The 17,060-nt window shown below is 37.7% G+C and overlaps 1 long non-coding RNA gene across 3 annotated transcripts in view; it reads right to left on the bottom strand.

The window, feature by feature from the left end:
- Nucleotides 1-17,060, bottom strand: part of LOC135199275 (uncharacterized) — a 94,838-nt gene that overhangs the window by 45,622 nt on the left and 32,156 nt on the right. For all 3 annotated transcript variants that reach the window (XR_010311012.1, XR_010311014.1, XR_010311013.1), the window contains exons 2-3: nucleotides 13,031-13,187; nucleotides 6,245-6,319 (exon numbers count right to left, since the gene is read on the bottom strand). This is a non-coding gene — a long non-coding RNA (uncharacterized LOC135199275). The remainder of the gene's footprint in view (nucleotides 1-6,244; nucleotides 6,320-13,030; nucleotides 13,188-17,060) is intronic.

Raw genomic sequence — 17,060 nt, 5'->3', positions numbered from 1 at the left:
AGGTCAATCAGATATTTGACGATGGATTTTTTGTAAATTAAATCAATATATTTCTTGCCGAAAATGTTTACTCTCCTACAATCAACAGAACACACAATAGGTTCACTCTCTTAAGTGTAACGGCAAAAATCTTAACGAAATCGGATTCTACGACTCCTTAAACATCAGAACCAATCAACTTTTTTAGACTTGATTAAGGAAACACCGAGAAAAAGTTAGAATTGCCTAATGGCTGCCATTTTCTTTCAATAACTGGAAAAAGCGTCATGTGATTTTATGGGACTTTTGGGATTTACTTCCTGTTGGTAATTAACCTCTGCATGTCCGGAGAGTATCAGCTTCCCGACCGAAATGTCTGGGTTCAACCCTAATTATCCTGTGCTACCAAAATGGAGGTCACCTCGTCGAGACCTCTGGGACAGAGGTCAAACCACTGCGCCTTCTATTGGCGTTGCTGGAAGGACCTCACACACACACACACACACACACACACACACACAGTGCAGTTTTCTGTTGCTACCGAAAGAAATTTTCTTTTGCTACTGAGAACCTATTATGTGTGTGTGCCTGAATGTCTAAGTGTGAGTGTGTATACATGTGTGTGTGCATTAGTGTGTGTATGCATGTGTATGCATGCATGTGTGCGTGTGAGTGTGTGTATCCATAGCTGTGTGAGTATAATTATGAGTGTGTAAGTGTGAATGTAAGTGTGAATGAGTGTAAGTGTGAGTGTGTAGTAAGTGTGAGTTTGCATTCATGTGTTTGTAAGTGTGAGTTTGCATTCATGTGTTTGTAAGTGTGAGTGTATATGCATGTTTGTGTGTGTATGTATGCGTGTGTAAGTGTGTGAGATGCATGTGTATAAGTGTGTATGCATATGCTTGAGTGTAAGTGTGAGTATGTTACAAGGAGTTACAAGGATTAGGATGTCTCAAAGACTTGTTAGTCCAGCCGAGTAGGCATCGTGTGCTCACTTATCTGTAGGAGCAGGTTTCACTGTGCATTCACAGTGTCCTAATGATTTTGTCTAGCTTTCTTTTAAACTCTTCCACACTGTTGCTGTTTACAACTTCTGGTGGCAGTTTATTCCATGTCTCACATATCTTATATGTAAAGAAGTTCCCACAATGGGATGTGTTGTATCTCTTCCGTTTTAGTTTCCATCTATTATTTCTTGTCTGGTTTTCGTTTAATGTAAATAGGTTACTGTCTACTTTTGTTATCCCTTTCAGCATTTTAAATGTTTCTATTAGTTGTCCTCGCAATCGTCGTGTTTCTAAGCCATACATGTTCAGGCTCTCTAGTCGTCTTCGGAATTAACTTTGTTGCTCTTGCTTGTACTCCGTCTAATCTATTTATGTCTTTTGTTAGTGTTAGTGACCAAAACTGTACTGCCTCTTTGTGTATCCCACTAGTTTCTGTGCCTTCTTTTCTGCTTTTATGCACTGTTTTGTGGATTTTAAGTCCTTGGTAATAATGACTCCAAGGTCCTCCTCTTGTTCTACACTGTTTATGTCGTTCCCAAGCAGCATGTAGGTGGCATGAGGGTTGCTTGTTCCTATTTGTAACACTTTACACTTATCTACGTTACAAGGCATTTGCCATTTTTTTTACCACTCTCCTACTTTCATTAGATAATTTCTTAAACTTTCCACTGCATCGGGGTCTGCTGCATTTACATCTAGTTTGGTGTCATCTGCAAATTTGGCTATCCTGCTAGTTAAGCCTACATCAATGTCATTAATGCAAATAAAAAAACAAGAGAGGGCCAAGGACAGAACCCTTGGGAACTCCGCTTGTTACATCTGCCCATTCTGATTCTGCACCATTTATTACGACTCTCTGTTTTCTATAAGTTAGCCAGTCTTCGACCCACTCTGCTGTTTCTCCTACAATTCCTAAAGCTCTAACTTTTGTCATCCGTTTCTTGAGTGGGACTTTGTCAAAGGCCTTTTGGAAATCTATCTATTGCTCTACTACTGTCATAGATATCTAGCATGTTATAAAAAAACTCCAAGGGGTTCGATAGGCAGGGTCAGTTTTGTTTGAAAGCGTGTTGTCTGTTTAACAATAAAGTTGTTTCTATCTATGTGATCCACAATTTGATCTGCAATTATGGACCAAAAGATCTTGCAAACAACCGACGTTAGGCAGATTAGTTTCTAATTTCCCAGCTCTTCTCTAGGACCTTTTTTGTAAACTGGGGGCCAAATTTCCTAGTTTCCAACCTTTTGGTGCCTTTCTTTGTTCAGTACTTTTCCTGTAGAGTTTATATAGTCTAGGAACTATCTCCTCTTTTAGCTCTTAATTTCTCTTAGATGAATCCCATCCGGACCAGGAGATTTGAACTTGTTGAGTTTGCCTATCTTGTTTTTAATGTCCTCTTCTGTAAATATTATTTTGTCCAGTGGTTCTGCCCCTTCATATTTAGTAGCAGGTTCCGGTATTGAGGTAGTGTCTTCAGTTGTTAATGTTATGTATGCAAGACGTTATGTAACAAGCGCGGGAAATCTTAGCTCCGCAGACACGTTCAGTTCAGAGCTATTGCACTGTGTTGCATAATGCGTAAATGTTATAAGTATAACCAATTATTATTGTGTTAGTATCGAGTCCGACACACAGGCTTCGATCTTATAAATTCTACCTCATGTATGCAGGATATGATTCCTTATTGTGTATAGAGTTTCGATGCTCATATGTTTGTTATGATTCTATTATATACGCTTATTGTATTTTATATATTCAACTACCCGCCTTCTTCAATGTAGTTTAAGCCAATAAACACCAGCAAGAAGATATTGCTTTATTATCGCCCTTCATCCCGGAACCTCGGCGACGAGAAATGGAATATTACATCCAATACTAAAACACCATCTTTCCCTCTACCTACAGGTAAGAGTGAAGAATTGTCGTATGGGTCATATAACTAAAGCAGACCCAAAATAATGACGACAAAACAGTTAATACACTAGCAAAAACCTTATTCAATAACCCTGCTTTTTCCAAGTCTGAGTTCACCAGGTTACCTCTAATGTCCCTTAGGTGACCTATACTATTTTTTTTCCTGCTTTTAAAATGCGCAAAGAATTCTTTTGGGTTTTCTTTACAAACTGATGCAACTCTCTTATCCTCATTTATCTTTGCATTTCTTACTAATTTGTCCAGCAATCCACAGTTTTGTATGCCTGCTTGCTTCTATTGGTGTTGGGTGAGGGTTCATTGATTTGTGCAATCTGTCTTTTTCTCTTATCTTATTTTTAATTTCCCAGTTGAACCACTTAGGCTGAGGATTGCCATTTGTTAGTATTTGCCTTAATGGTATACATCAAGAGCGTTTTTCTGTGTATTCCTCATGACAGGTCTCCCAGTGTTTATCTATGCCTGTGTTCTCGTCGTACTCTAGATTTTTATGCTGAACATTAATTTGAAATGAGATATGCATGTGTGTAAGTGTGAGTGCGTATGAGAGAGAGAGAGGAGGGGGGGAGAGTTAAAATGCTACTTAATCTAACATGATATTTGGTCATGTCAACTGGAAAAATAAATGGCTCAGTACTAGGCCTAAAATTCAGGTGTCGGAAGTTGGCCTAAAATACTGACCAGGTAGTGAACACTGCCTGTAGAGAAACTAACTACTACAGAAGACTAACTGACCACTGTAGGCCAACATGAAGACTCCCAAAGTGCTGTAGAAATGAAGAAGTGTGTTCACTAGATATCTTATTCACGTGAACTTCATCTCATTCTTAACAAAGAAACGACTTTCACCCAGAGTCGTCCATCATTCATCCACAATTAGAATCGCAATGAAAGTTCAATTAAATTCGTTCCCAGTCACCCGAAACCTCCTCCTCCTCCTCCTCCTCCTCCTCCTCCTCCTCCTCCTCCTCAAAGCCCTTCCCAACCCACCCACTCCCCCCCACCCCCTACTCAGGGTCTAACCAAGGCCATGGACTACAACGAGGCCCGCTTGCCTCCAATGGAGCAAGTCAATTGTAAACGAGTAATAAACAGAAGGGGAAAGAAATATAAATATGCTCTATTTCATCAGGAATCATTGTTCTGTACTGTTCAACATGCGCATTATTTATTTTTGACAATTTCATTCTAATAAATCAATCATAAATATCTTTTCCTACAATTCCTGTATTGTCACTCAATGAGAAACACCCTTTTCAGACCTTTTCAGGCTCTTCCATAGGGCTTTCCTACCCCCACCCCAACAAGAACAAAAACAACAACAACAACAAAGTAGCTTGTGGGCTTACTCCCCGAGTAAGCGAAAACACTGAAACAACATCAGAACAAGAAAAGGTGTTTTACATAATCACTCTGCACCAGACTGTTATTCTGAGGAGGACGCCTCCCTCCATCCATGAGGAACCAATAAATAAGAAGGAGGCTTTATGGAAATAAAATTATGTCTAACCGTGTGCCACATACGTAGGCCTAATGACTCTGCAAGAATATAATCGGGTACAGAGGTCGCCCGATAAATGTAAAAGACCATAAAAAAAAGACAAAGTTCAAAATTCTCAGATGAAGAAGACTGTAGAAAACGAGCTGGAGGGGATGGGAGGGGAAGGTACCTGAGGAAGAAGGGTAGGATCAGGTAGGGAAGGAGGAGGGGAGGGTGAAGTTGGACTCTCATAAGCGGAAGCCCACAAGTAATTTCTATTCGGCCAACATTTCAGTTCTTGAAACGAGGGCCTTTCTATAAAAACGAGTAGTTCAATAAAGAAAAAAAATAAAAAAACAGTCAAAAGCAGTGTTGAAACCTTAGGCAAGAACGTTGAAGATTAGGTAGTGCAAAAAATATAAATAAAAAAATAAAAATCTCACCAAAAGCAGGACAATTTCTAAGGACTGCTACGATGAGAAAATCAAACCTAGTATTAGGTCACCAGCAGTTCTCTTTCTCTGTTCCACATTGTCCAATGCGCGAACGGTACTGAAGTACCAGCTAAAATAATTGTCAGTTTTAATCATTCACAGTAAGTAAAGCTAACATTCGGTGACCAAAGTCCACAATTCAGAGACAGAGACTTATATAAGTATTCAGATCCCAGTCAGGTCTTTGCTATGAGAAAAAAAAACTAACGCGGTAGGTTCAGAATCAGGGAATATCCAGTTTATGATAAATTTACGCCCAGGGCTTATGTCAAGTTTATTATTCAAGATTCACCATTTTTTTAAAATTCCAATCTCAATCGAGCCAGGAAAATCTATAACCCCATATTACCCGATCTCGCTTCAACTTGGAAAAAAAAAAGAAACACAATGATGACATATTACAAAACTTGGTAACCAACCCTTGGGGACAAGACAGATATGCACCATGACTGCGTATCAAGAACTCCTGGAGATCACGAATCCAGGATAAAATGTCACCGAAAAAATGTCATTAATCTTTCCTAGATAGTGAACCCCAAGGGTACATTTCAACACGGGAAATGCATCCACGTATCCACCTTTGCAGAGGCGTGTTTAGTACAAGCCCGTTGGATATTGCCATAAAAACATAAGCAAAAGACTGCATATATCAAAAAGATGATGACTCCCAAAGAAATATATTGTGAATTTTTCCCTGTGACTTTATTACCGGCCACCATAAATTATTGTGACTTTCTGCCCTGGGACTTTTTTCCTAGCCAAAACCATGAGGCTGTCGCCTACCAAGAATGTCTCTTTTTTTTTTGGGGGGGGGGGGAGGGGGGGGGGGTCAGAGTAAGGAGACGCTGCAGCAAAGACCCCTTCTCCTCCTCCTCCTTCTTCTCAAAGGGTCATTCCTATCTCTCACAACATCCAACCATTTGATGCTAAAAACGAGGCCAACCAACTGGTCATAGTACCACCAACATCTACGCATTTTCCAAGTCGTAAGCAAACCAAGTGAACCTACAGACGAATGAGCAAACCTAACAAAAAACAAGACTCCTTGGTAAAACTGATGGAGACATCAAGTCATTCCTTAACATACTAGGTACTATCATCTACTTACAATATGTAGCACCAGACGTTATGAGCATGGGACGACACGGACCCACAATGTCAACTTTATCGCTGGTCCAACAAAAAACTTGAAATGAGCCACCTGATTCTTACCTACTGCGTGCCCCAATGCTAAGGATTAATTAACAGCATTGCAAACCTCTCAATATGTCAATGAAGGCAAGTGACTGACTTCTCTATATGCAAATGAAGGGAAACAGTTCATTGAAACAGCATCCACAGAGACACTTACAGAGACAAACTTGAATTCTGGGTTGCCAGAGAGATAAATGGGCGTCTTCTTCTACTCCACCTGGGCATCAGCAACCTAAAAAGAAAATATTTCAGTTTACTAATTAGTTAATAATATGAAAAACACAGACATCAAAATGCACACACAAGAGCAAACATAATAAATACGAGGCAGGATTATTAGAGTAGCAAACACAAAAGAGCAGATTTTTTTCTTCAGAAAATAATGGGCTGTGCTGTATTAATTACCCTACAAATAAAACAATCCTTATTAGGAGATTATTATGTAGTGGTGCTTATTTTAGCAAGCATCGGTTGGTTAAGAGAGATGATTAAATAAAATACATCTCCAATTTTTTTCTTATTTTTCGCGACTTGACGACAGACTGAGTGATCTACAAATCGCAGACACCTGGGCGACAAGACAAACACGAACGCACAAACTAACAGAAATACATGAACTTGATTCAAGACTTATCAGGCAAGAATCACATTAAATTATGTCTTGAAAATGACTAAGGAGTCACATCGGACTTGATAGGAGAAACTAACGTCTTTTAGATAAGGACAACAACGTGATTATTAAATAATAATAGATGTTAACTGGCAACAGACTACGTTTCACACGACTGTGGCCTGCGCTGCTCTACTCGCTCGGGCTCGGGTTGTTCTCTAGTCTCTGGCGCTGCTGCTGACGACACCTCATGACGAACTCAGCCTCAGCGCCTTACTCAGAACAACGCCTGTCACTACCCTCTCGCTCCAATTCTTCCTTCTTCACTACTCATTGTTAGCATATATCTATATCTATATCTATATATATATATATATATATATATATATATATATATTATATATATATATATATATATATTATTACAATTACACTATAACCAAACGTTTTCCACATGAAAATAACTCCATCTCAACTGAAATTAGTTTCATTCTGAAAGAATTCATTCATATTTTTGACGGCAATCTTTGTTTTTACTCTTCATAATTACTGAGTATGACCCATAATTAATTCCACACTATTTAGAGGACTAAGGCATAACTGCTTCCATTATGGGAGCATAATGGTATGAGTCATCGATATTCTGCAATTGTAAAAGCGGGACATTTCATATATTGCTATAGCTATAGCTATAATAATATATATATATCTATATATATGTTATATATTATATAATTATATAATTATATATTAATATATATAAGAGAATCCAAGAATCAATCCAAAACATTTTTCTACTTACCTTTAATATTCATATTTTTCACTGGATGAAATCTTTAATAATTCTGGAGTTGATTTTAGCACACCGTAGAACTCCATACGTGTATGCTTGACATTAATCTTAGTAATCAGCAATGCTTTAAGAGTTAGGACTTTTAGTTGAGTTTTTTCAGATGTTCATATCTTGTTCATGTGAGAGAATGCACGTACAGTAGAGGCATTTGTTCCAGGGAGGCAGAGTGCAAACTGAACCAGTTCTGACAGGTGCTAGTGACTGACATCTCTGGCCTTACATACATATATAAATACATAATATATTCATGTAAGCATACGTACATATCTGGTTAATGCACAGACATGTGCACCCACCCACACATGCTGTCATACATATACTGTACCATTATGAGTTATATATATATATATATATATATATATATTATTAATATAATAATATATAGATATAATATATATATATATATATATATATACACACACACACACACACAAACTACTATCGTACCTTTGGTGACTTTCTCGGCCCTTTATTCTGCCGACATCAGCAGCTGCAAAGGGCTGCACTTGATAATACACTTTACAGTCTATAATGTTCTTTTAATTCACTTCATTGGGTATCGTAGCAGTCGGAGAAGAAGATAGAAGTTCCTAGCTAGTGAAATGGCAAAATTAAACAAAATATCAGTACTATTCCATTAAAATGGGGACAGTTTTGTTATTGTAGCATAAAAAAAACGGGACAAATCTCACAAAAGTAAAAAAAAGTGGGACATTTTGCTAAATTGAAAAAAAAAAAAGCGGGACTTTCCCGCCTAAAAGCGGGACTCCGGTCACATTATCCTTAGCGGGCCAATAAGCTGCGTTTTGTCCAGTTTCATAGTAAGATCGATTTGGCTCACGAACAAATTCTGAGGCTATAGCGATGATATACTGCAATTTCATCAGTACTATACGAATCATATGAGACCCAATTTATTGATTGGGTTTTCTGTCAGTCTGGGGGATAATAAGTCGGTTTGGGTCCGAAAAAATACCTGAAACTATTATATCTTTGCCATGCTGGAGAATTTTGGCTGGCTTGCAACACTGTCGTATTGCAACGACATTGCAACATATTGCCATTTCTCACGTATTTCCGTGAGCAGAATGTACACTGAAATCTATCCAGGAAAAGTATGGCAAGGAAAAAAACCAAGGCAATATATAGAAAAAAATATATAATATAAGCCTATTCCAATATATTAGACCAAGGCGCCAGAAGACTTTACCAAACAGACCTAAGCGAGAGAGAGAGAGAGAGAGAGAGAGGCAGCAACTACATCCCGCTATTTCTTTCCCATTCGGTTCAAAATGATGCCTTTCTCCTATAGCACTAGAAGCTTCAGGTTTCACTGTATCAAAGTGAAACTATAAACCCCTGTGATTAGGAAAAATAAGCACTACATTCATCGTAAACATAAGAAAAAATAGTACGAACAAAGCCAACGCCATTCTCTGAATCTCCCTGGCCAGAAAAAAACGGAGAGAGAGAGAGAGAGAGAGAGAGAGAGAGAGAGAGAGAGAGAGTTGGCAAGGAGTCTCTACAAATAACAAAAATGTTCAATTATACCAGGATCCATACAGAGAGGGGTCAACTAACGCGCAGATATGGTTGGGTCAGGGCTGGGCGACTGAGATCACGTGAGCCCCCGCTGCTCACAGTCAAGTAGCTCTTCCGGGGCGCATTCGAACGAAAATATCAAAACAAAATATGTCTTCTGCTTCTATTTTATATTAATCCGGTCTCTGAGGATTTCTTTTATGGTTCTGACCATACTTTATGTTTATCCTGTCTCTAGGGATCTTTTATATTCCTTAATCCACAATCTGCTTAGGATCTCGGCATATATATGCCAACAGTCCAGTACAATGTTTCATTCACTAACAAATTAAATGATAGTCATTTTAACCTGATTAGACAAGAAAAGCAACGTGTGAAACTGGCAGTGCAACTGTTATCCAGCACAACTGCAAATGCAACAGCATTTTTGGGTGAGAAAGGCCTGTTAGAGAGCAGTAATTGGGAGGAGACTGCAAAGTTCGTATCATTAGTTGACGAGTGGTTTGATATCATGAATTCTTGTATTGTTTATGGTGACAAGGAATCCCAAAACGCCTTTGGAATTGATTATGAAAAACAGAAAAATGTTTTGCATGAAATGATGGACACCATGAGAACCATGAAGGTGGCAAACTCACGGTTTAATTGCATGTATAAATTTCAAAAGGGAGTGATTTTGTCATGCAAGTCTCTGATAGGTCTATATGAGATGGTAAAGAAATTATAATGTTTGTTTGTTTGTTTGTATGGTGCTTTTACGTTGCATGGAACCAGTGGTTATTCAGCAACGGGACCAACGACTTTACGTGACTTCCGAACCACGTCGAGAGTGAACTTCTATCACCAGAAATACACATCTCTCACTCCTCAATGGAATGGCCGAGAATCGAACCCGCGACCACCGAGTTGGGACGCTAATACCATACCAACCACGGCGCTGAGGAGCTTAAGAAATTATATGGTGTTAAATTCATTCCTACAAGAAGACTGAATCAGGATGTACTTGAACACTTTTTTTGATGAGTACGTCAAATGAATGGGCCATAAGAAAATCCTAATTCAATAAACTTCAAATTCTATTTAAGAAAGTACTTGCTAGGGAAAGGCATTGCGCTGTTAAGTGAAAAAAACCCTACCGAATGCATAGAAGAATTTGATATCCTTAACCACTAAATGCAAACTACAGCAAGTGCAATGCGAGACATCGAGAGAGAACTATCTGTAGAAATATGCCTGACAAGTATTTTTTTTCAAAACAGTAGAATGTGATTTTGAAAAAGAAAATGAGGACGCAACAGACTTGGGAGAGGAACCTAATAATGAGACAGAGGAAGACAAAGATTGATATCTGAAGTGATAAAATCTCTTCGATACATTGGAGGCTATAATGTGAAGAAGTTTGGATTAAAATTTCCTCATTTGGGAGTTAAGGCATCAGAGGCTAACGAAAAAGAAGTCATGGCTTAGTACTATTAACATGGGCGGACTTCATGCTCCTTCTGATGATTTCATGTCTCAGTTATCTATCATGAGAGAAATTTTCATTGCTGCTCATGGTGATACTTTAAGAGAAGGCAAAGACTGCATAAAGTCATTAATTTCAGAAATGGAATTATCGGGAGTTGATATTCCCAAAGATGTGATAACATTTTTTGCTAAAATTGCTGTATTCTTTCGGATGAGACAACTGAACAAAGCAATTGTGATAGATAACAAGAAAAAGAAAGTGTCCTAGCATGAAAAAAAAAAAATTATGAAATTGTGAATATGTTAACTATGTTTTTTCTTTTTTTGACTTTTGAAACTGTACAATAAAATATATGATTAAAACAGTTTTGTTTTTATGTCACCTCAATATTCTCATTTCAGTTCTTAGTTTATCTTTTATAAAAAGAGTATATGTTTATAGACAAAGAGACCCAAACAAATATGAAAACCTTACCTGAAGCTTAGTTTTACTAAGGAAAATAGAGCTTTACCAAAATGTAAAGAAAAATACAAATCAACGGCAGATTAAAATGGTTGAGATATCCCTTTTGATGACTAGGTTACCTTTAGTTCCTCTGGTCAGTACTTTAATGATACGATCATTTACTTATAACCAAAATAACGGATATGAAAGTCTTAACTTGAGTTGAGTTTCACTAATGAAAGCAAGAATGTAGAAAAGAAAAAAGACAAGTATCAGGAACGGGTAGAAAAGTCAAGATAAAAGAGAGAAAGGAATTAGCGCCTATCATATACTGAGCGCCACCCGCCTCATGGGGGCTCACGTGACGAGGTGCGCGGAATAGGCCTTATTTTCGTCCCACTCTTAACTGTCCCCTCTCTGTATGGATCCTGAATTATACTATAGTCTCGCACGAAATAGTTCGCCATATCTCAGATATATCAGTAACAATGCAAATTCTTTACTTCATAATAAAAGTTTAAAAACATATTCTAGAGAGAGAGAGAGAGAATATTGCGTTCATTTAACATGCGTTCATGCAACACGCTAAAATGCTAACGTTGACCAAAACATAGTCCACGAGCCAGAGCCAGACCCTCAAATTTTGAAAATCGGCATCAAATTAAGGGCAAAGTTTTACTATGATTGTCAGATAGCTACAAGTATACAGGATTGGAGAATGGATGATAGCCCTGAATATCTACTACTGGCTGATTAAATCCTATATTATGAGCATTTGCTGAAATAATTACAATACGACGTCAAACGGATAAGAAAGAATTCTTCTACATTTTAAGCCATTTGTCTGCCTGTCTGTTACCGATAAATGGCCAGAGCTGACCAACAATAATAAAATCTGTATTGCCTTTTAGGAATCATTATTCCAAGTGATGGTATAGTGACTTCTGCTGATTAAAATTCCATATTTTGAAATATCGTAATAAAAAATTTATTTCATTTAATTTTTTCTAATTTACTTTTTATTTCTACTATTTCTTGTTTCTTTCTTCAACAAGAAATATTAATGGCAGACATTAATATTGTGGTTCCTTAAAAAGAAAACGGTATTTTACACAGATGCTCGAATGAAAAAAACTACTTGAACTAGAATGCCATGAATGAGTCTTGGCAAACTTTACTAAAAGCTGCCACCATAAGAAACTATGTACCTGTTTTCGCCCTTTCTATAGGCTTAAGTGATAATGAAAATCCTCATGTATTCTACCACAGAAAATGTAGAAGTATTCTCACTATGAAAAAAGATCTTGACGCACTGAAAAGAAAAGTGTGCAATATAGAAGAAGGAAAGTGTTCCTCTAGCAAACGACCAAGGAGAAGTGTAGCACAACCTGGAGCATTACTTCAAGTACTCTGCATATTCTGTGCAAAGACAAATAGGATGAAGGGACCACTATCGAGGGAGAAATTATTAAAGGTTACACATGTAATGATAGCTAAGAGAATATTAGTTAGGAATAGCGTAAATATAAAAGAGAAAAAGGAATGAGAGAGAACCACCAACAGACAAATAATAGACAGACACACACACACACACACACACAGAGAGAGAGAGAGAGAGGAGAGAGAGAGAGAGAGAGAGAGAGAGAGAGAGAATTAGTCACAAGTATGTCTTGAACAATAACCATAACACGAGCCAGTAGTACTAATCTGAGCCCTCCCATTCAATTTCTCGCCTGTGGCCAGACTTTTGAACTTTCGCCGGAAACTCGACAGTTCCAGTGACGTCATGAGTTCCACCCACACGGGGAGGAATGACGTCAATCAGTCACACCCAAGGGACGTCGTTAGATCATCTTTAACCACTACAAGAACGTTTAAAACTAATTCAAATAAGAAGGAGCAGCAAACATTATAAAGATAGCAATAATCAACCTCTTTACATTGATAATTGGAACAATAAATAAATCAAATAAATCAAATAAATAAGAAAGCTCCTTTCATTGGTGGCAGCTGTGGGATCATTTACCTGTGGTAGAATACACACAACTACGCGTGGATGATACTCTTCAGAAATATGCTGTCCATCGCGGGGATACAAAGATGGCACTGACTTCCTGAGACTTGGTAGCTGCAGAGGCTCACAATCACAGATCTTGTTACAGAAACACTAACACTAGATCAACCTGTAAAAATAAAGAACTAGCTACTTCTAAAGAAAACCACAGTCTTTATAGTGAGGTAGAACGTGATTCGTATGATGATTTAATTAAATATATGAAAACATCCGTCATACCAAACCAAGGAATTGTTCCCCTATCATTCTTGACAGACAAGCTTCACTCAATATTGAAATCTAAAGGAATTCCAGAAGTCAAGGATTCCACCAAAAAGAATATCAAAAGAAATATACTAAAGTATTTAGGGTGTTGCTTATCAGTTTATCCAGAGAACATTGGAAAGTTATGAGCTGTAGTACCTCACGGTAACAGTAGAGACTGTCATTAGAAAATTAAAAATTTAAAGGCAGAGTTAGAACTTTGGAGGACGAGACCAAACTTAGATAACTTAATTGATCTCGCATCAAACAATCTGAGAAACAAGATTAAGAATGATCTCGCAAAATCACAATGGCCATGGCATCTATCTGATGTAGATCCTCGGTTTTACAAAGTACCTGATTTTCTTCAAAGGTTTTGCATGGGGCTTCTTACAGGAAATGCTGCCAATGCAAAACCCATCCCCAAGAGACAACAGACAAATACACTCATTTAGTCAGGATTTGGTTTACGCAGTGACTTGTGGGCAACAAAAACCACGTAAACATGTCATGCTCACGTATGCTGTTAAAACATTCACTGAGAATAATGAAATCATTCATTCCCTTAACTGACTTGGTTATGCGATATCTTATCCACAACTTGAAGAAAATGACACTGGATTATGTATGGAGAAACTGTCTTCCTGATATTCGGGACAAATGATCATGCCCAGTAATAATCAACCTTATCATCACCGCAGGAAAAATAGCTATTCTAAAGTTAAGTCAGACTTAATGAATACACTTAAAATGGAGGGAAATCATTATGAAATCTTGAAGGAAAGGAGAGACTAGAAAACATCCCTTCTACAAAGAAATTCAGTGAACGTTGACGCAGTGTAAAACTAAAACATTCCCTTCAATGTGCATGAAACAAGAAGTAAAATGTAAAGATAAAGCAGTCATTTTGAAAGCCGATCGAGCTTTATTTGGTAAAATCAGCGTCACATCACAAGCTTGGAATGTTAAAATGAAAGAGGTTTCATATCATTCCTTAGGACCTCTTCCATGGCCTTTACCAACGCCTGAGGGACTACTTCGTAAAACCAACAAAACTTCCCTTGGAAACTTCTTGCAAAGGGATGTGCTCGCAGCTGATTTTATTCCAGAGCTTTCTGCAACAATTATTGATGGTATGCGTCTTGTTCAAAAAATAAAAGGTAATCAAGCAACACTTGGGGAAACTGACAAGGATTTGTTTTAAATGATTCTAAATGAAGAGGGAGGAAGTCAAAGAATTGATGTTGTATTTGATATATATCAAGAACTATCAATCAAAAATAGTGAACGGCAAATGAAAGGATCAGATTCTGGAATGATGGCCACACAAATTACTTTATTAGACAGTAGAGAAAACTTTTGGGGCAAACAAGTAACAAAACAAGACTCATTTCATTCTTGGTGAAAGAATAGGAAACAGGTATGTACTATACAGAATAATTAAATGATAAATCAAAGTTTCTAACCTGTGAAGAGACATATTATAAAATTATCAACAAGTCTTGCTGAAAAGGATTGCTGCATCAGCTCCATTAATTTTGTACAGTCTTCTCTATTTTCCTTATCAAGGATTTCTCAGTGTTGCTGAAACTGGCAAGCAACGTGCCAAAGGCGATCGTCAGATCCGGTTTAGTCATATTGAATTATGACTAAACCGGCTTTGATGATCCCCTTTGGCCGTTGCTTGCCAGTTTCAGCAACATTGAGAAATCCTTGATAAGGAAAATAGAGAAGACTCTATACAAAATTAATGGAGCTGATGCAGCAATCCTTATCAACAAGACTTGTTTAAAAGAGGATCTACTCCCAAAATTATCAACAGTAATACCCAGGAAATACATGAAGTACCCATGAAGAAGCAGATGGCCGCTTACTCTTGCATGCTGACCATGCTGCAAAGCAAGGATATCAAGCAGTAATGATAAGTTCAGTAGATACTGATGTGTTCATTTTATGCCTAGCATTTCAAAAACTTATCGACGTGCCGTTGTATCAAAAATGTGCATCTAAAAGTAGAATAAAACTTGTTGATATTGAGAAAGTAACACCTCATCTTGGAGAAGATGTATGTGATGCTCTTATCGGACTACATCCTTTCACTGCTCGTGACGACACGGTCAGCGCATTTGCGGGAAGAGGACAATTTATGGCACTGAAGAAGATGATTAGTGAAGGAGCATATAACACATTTTCCAAATTGAGATCAGAGTGGGATTTATCAAAATCATTAATGGCAGACTTGGAAAGGTTTATTTGCTTCTGTTACTCTATGAAAACAACAGCATTTAACGTCGATGAACTAAGGTACCGTGTGTTTTGTGCCAGAAAGGAAGAAATAGTGTGTCATATGTTGCCACCATGTTTAGACTGTTTGAAAAAGCATTCAGAGAGGGCTAATTATCAAGCTGCAGTATGGAAACGAAGCTTACAGCCAGATCCAGGTACACCAGCTCCCACTGGAAGAGGTTGGAAACTGATTAAAATTTATGGAGAAGAGCGACTTGCTATAGACTGGATGGATTACTTGCCAACCCCTGAGGCCGTCCTTGATTTACTTGTCTGCACTTGCCACAAAAGTTTTAAGTTATCCAAGTACATTTACTTATTACAGACAGCAGTACCAAGCAGTCACTGAAACCGTAGATTGCCAGCAAAATATGAATGATGACTATGATTTATATAGCTGTGATTGTTAGAGAGTTGATTAAAAATCCATGAAAAAATCCTCCATCCATTCATTTAAATCCAATAAAGCAAAATGACAATGCAGACGGAGCTAAGGCCATATTTTGGTCAATGAGTACTACTCTTTGTGGATGCATGAATTTTAAGGTGGCAGCTCCAAATAATTAACAAGAAATCTAGTCAATATGAAACAATATATGAGCAAAATTACTCAATATGGTAAAGTGATAGACTATGAATACAGTGAAACATGAAGCAGTGCTACAGGTCACTACAATGCTCTTTTACATTTCAAAATATGGTCCTAACTCCTAAACAAAGCAGCTAACAGAAATTTTAGACGAATAAAAAAATTCAGAATTTTATTTTGATAGTCAAATAATTAATATAATGCTTTAATTATAAAGTGTCATGGTTTAATAATAATATTCCCAATTTTCATGAAAAACTTGAGTTTTGTATAGAAAATAGGGCATTAACAGGTTGAAAGTTACTGAAATTCAAATTCTGCGTGATTCTCGTATTCCTCATGTTATCACTTCGTTTATCTACAAAGGTTTTTGTAAATCGCAAAATCTCCATTTGCGGAAAAAGGTGTTATATGCAAATACACATAAACAGTTTTAAAATATTAGTAATCCTTTGCCCCTAACTTGATACCGAAAATTTGACTGGCTCCTGGACTAATAGGGGCGCGCCTCGTTCAGAAGTTCGCTCTTTTACAGGTCCCCCCCATCTCCATCGCCCCACCCACTAATGCCAAAGACCACCCCCACCCCTAATCCCCTTCGCTAAACCGACAAATCCTTTCGCCGCCCGCCCACCCACCTCTCTCTTTTCACGGGTGCATTACATTTGCGCGCATTTAGGGATTAAGAAGTGTTACGACTGAGCGCTGAAATTTATTACAATTGCGCGCCTCTTTTCACCTTTATTCTCTCAGTCATTTCTTTTCAAACTGCCATACTGCTTATGATTATGATAAGATAACGAACTCTTTCGAACACTATGACAGTTCACAGTATTGACTTGAATAAACCTTGCAATGTAAAAA

This window comes from Macrobrachium nipponense, chromosome 25 (assembly GCF_015104395.2).
Source record: "Macrobrachium nipponense isolate FS-2020 chromosome 25, ASM1510439v2, whole genome shotgun sequence".
Lineage (NCBI taxonomy): Eukaryota > Metazoa > Arthropoda > Malacostraca > Decapoda > Palaemonidae > Macrobrachium > Macrobrachium nipponense.
This window is presented reverse-complemented; position numbering and strand designations above follow the sequence as displayed.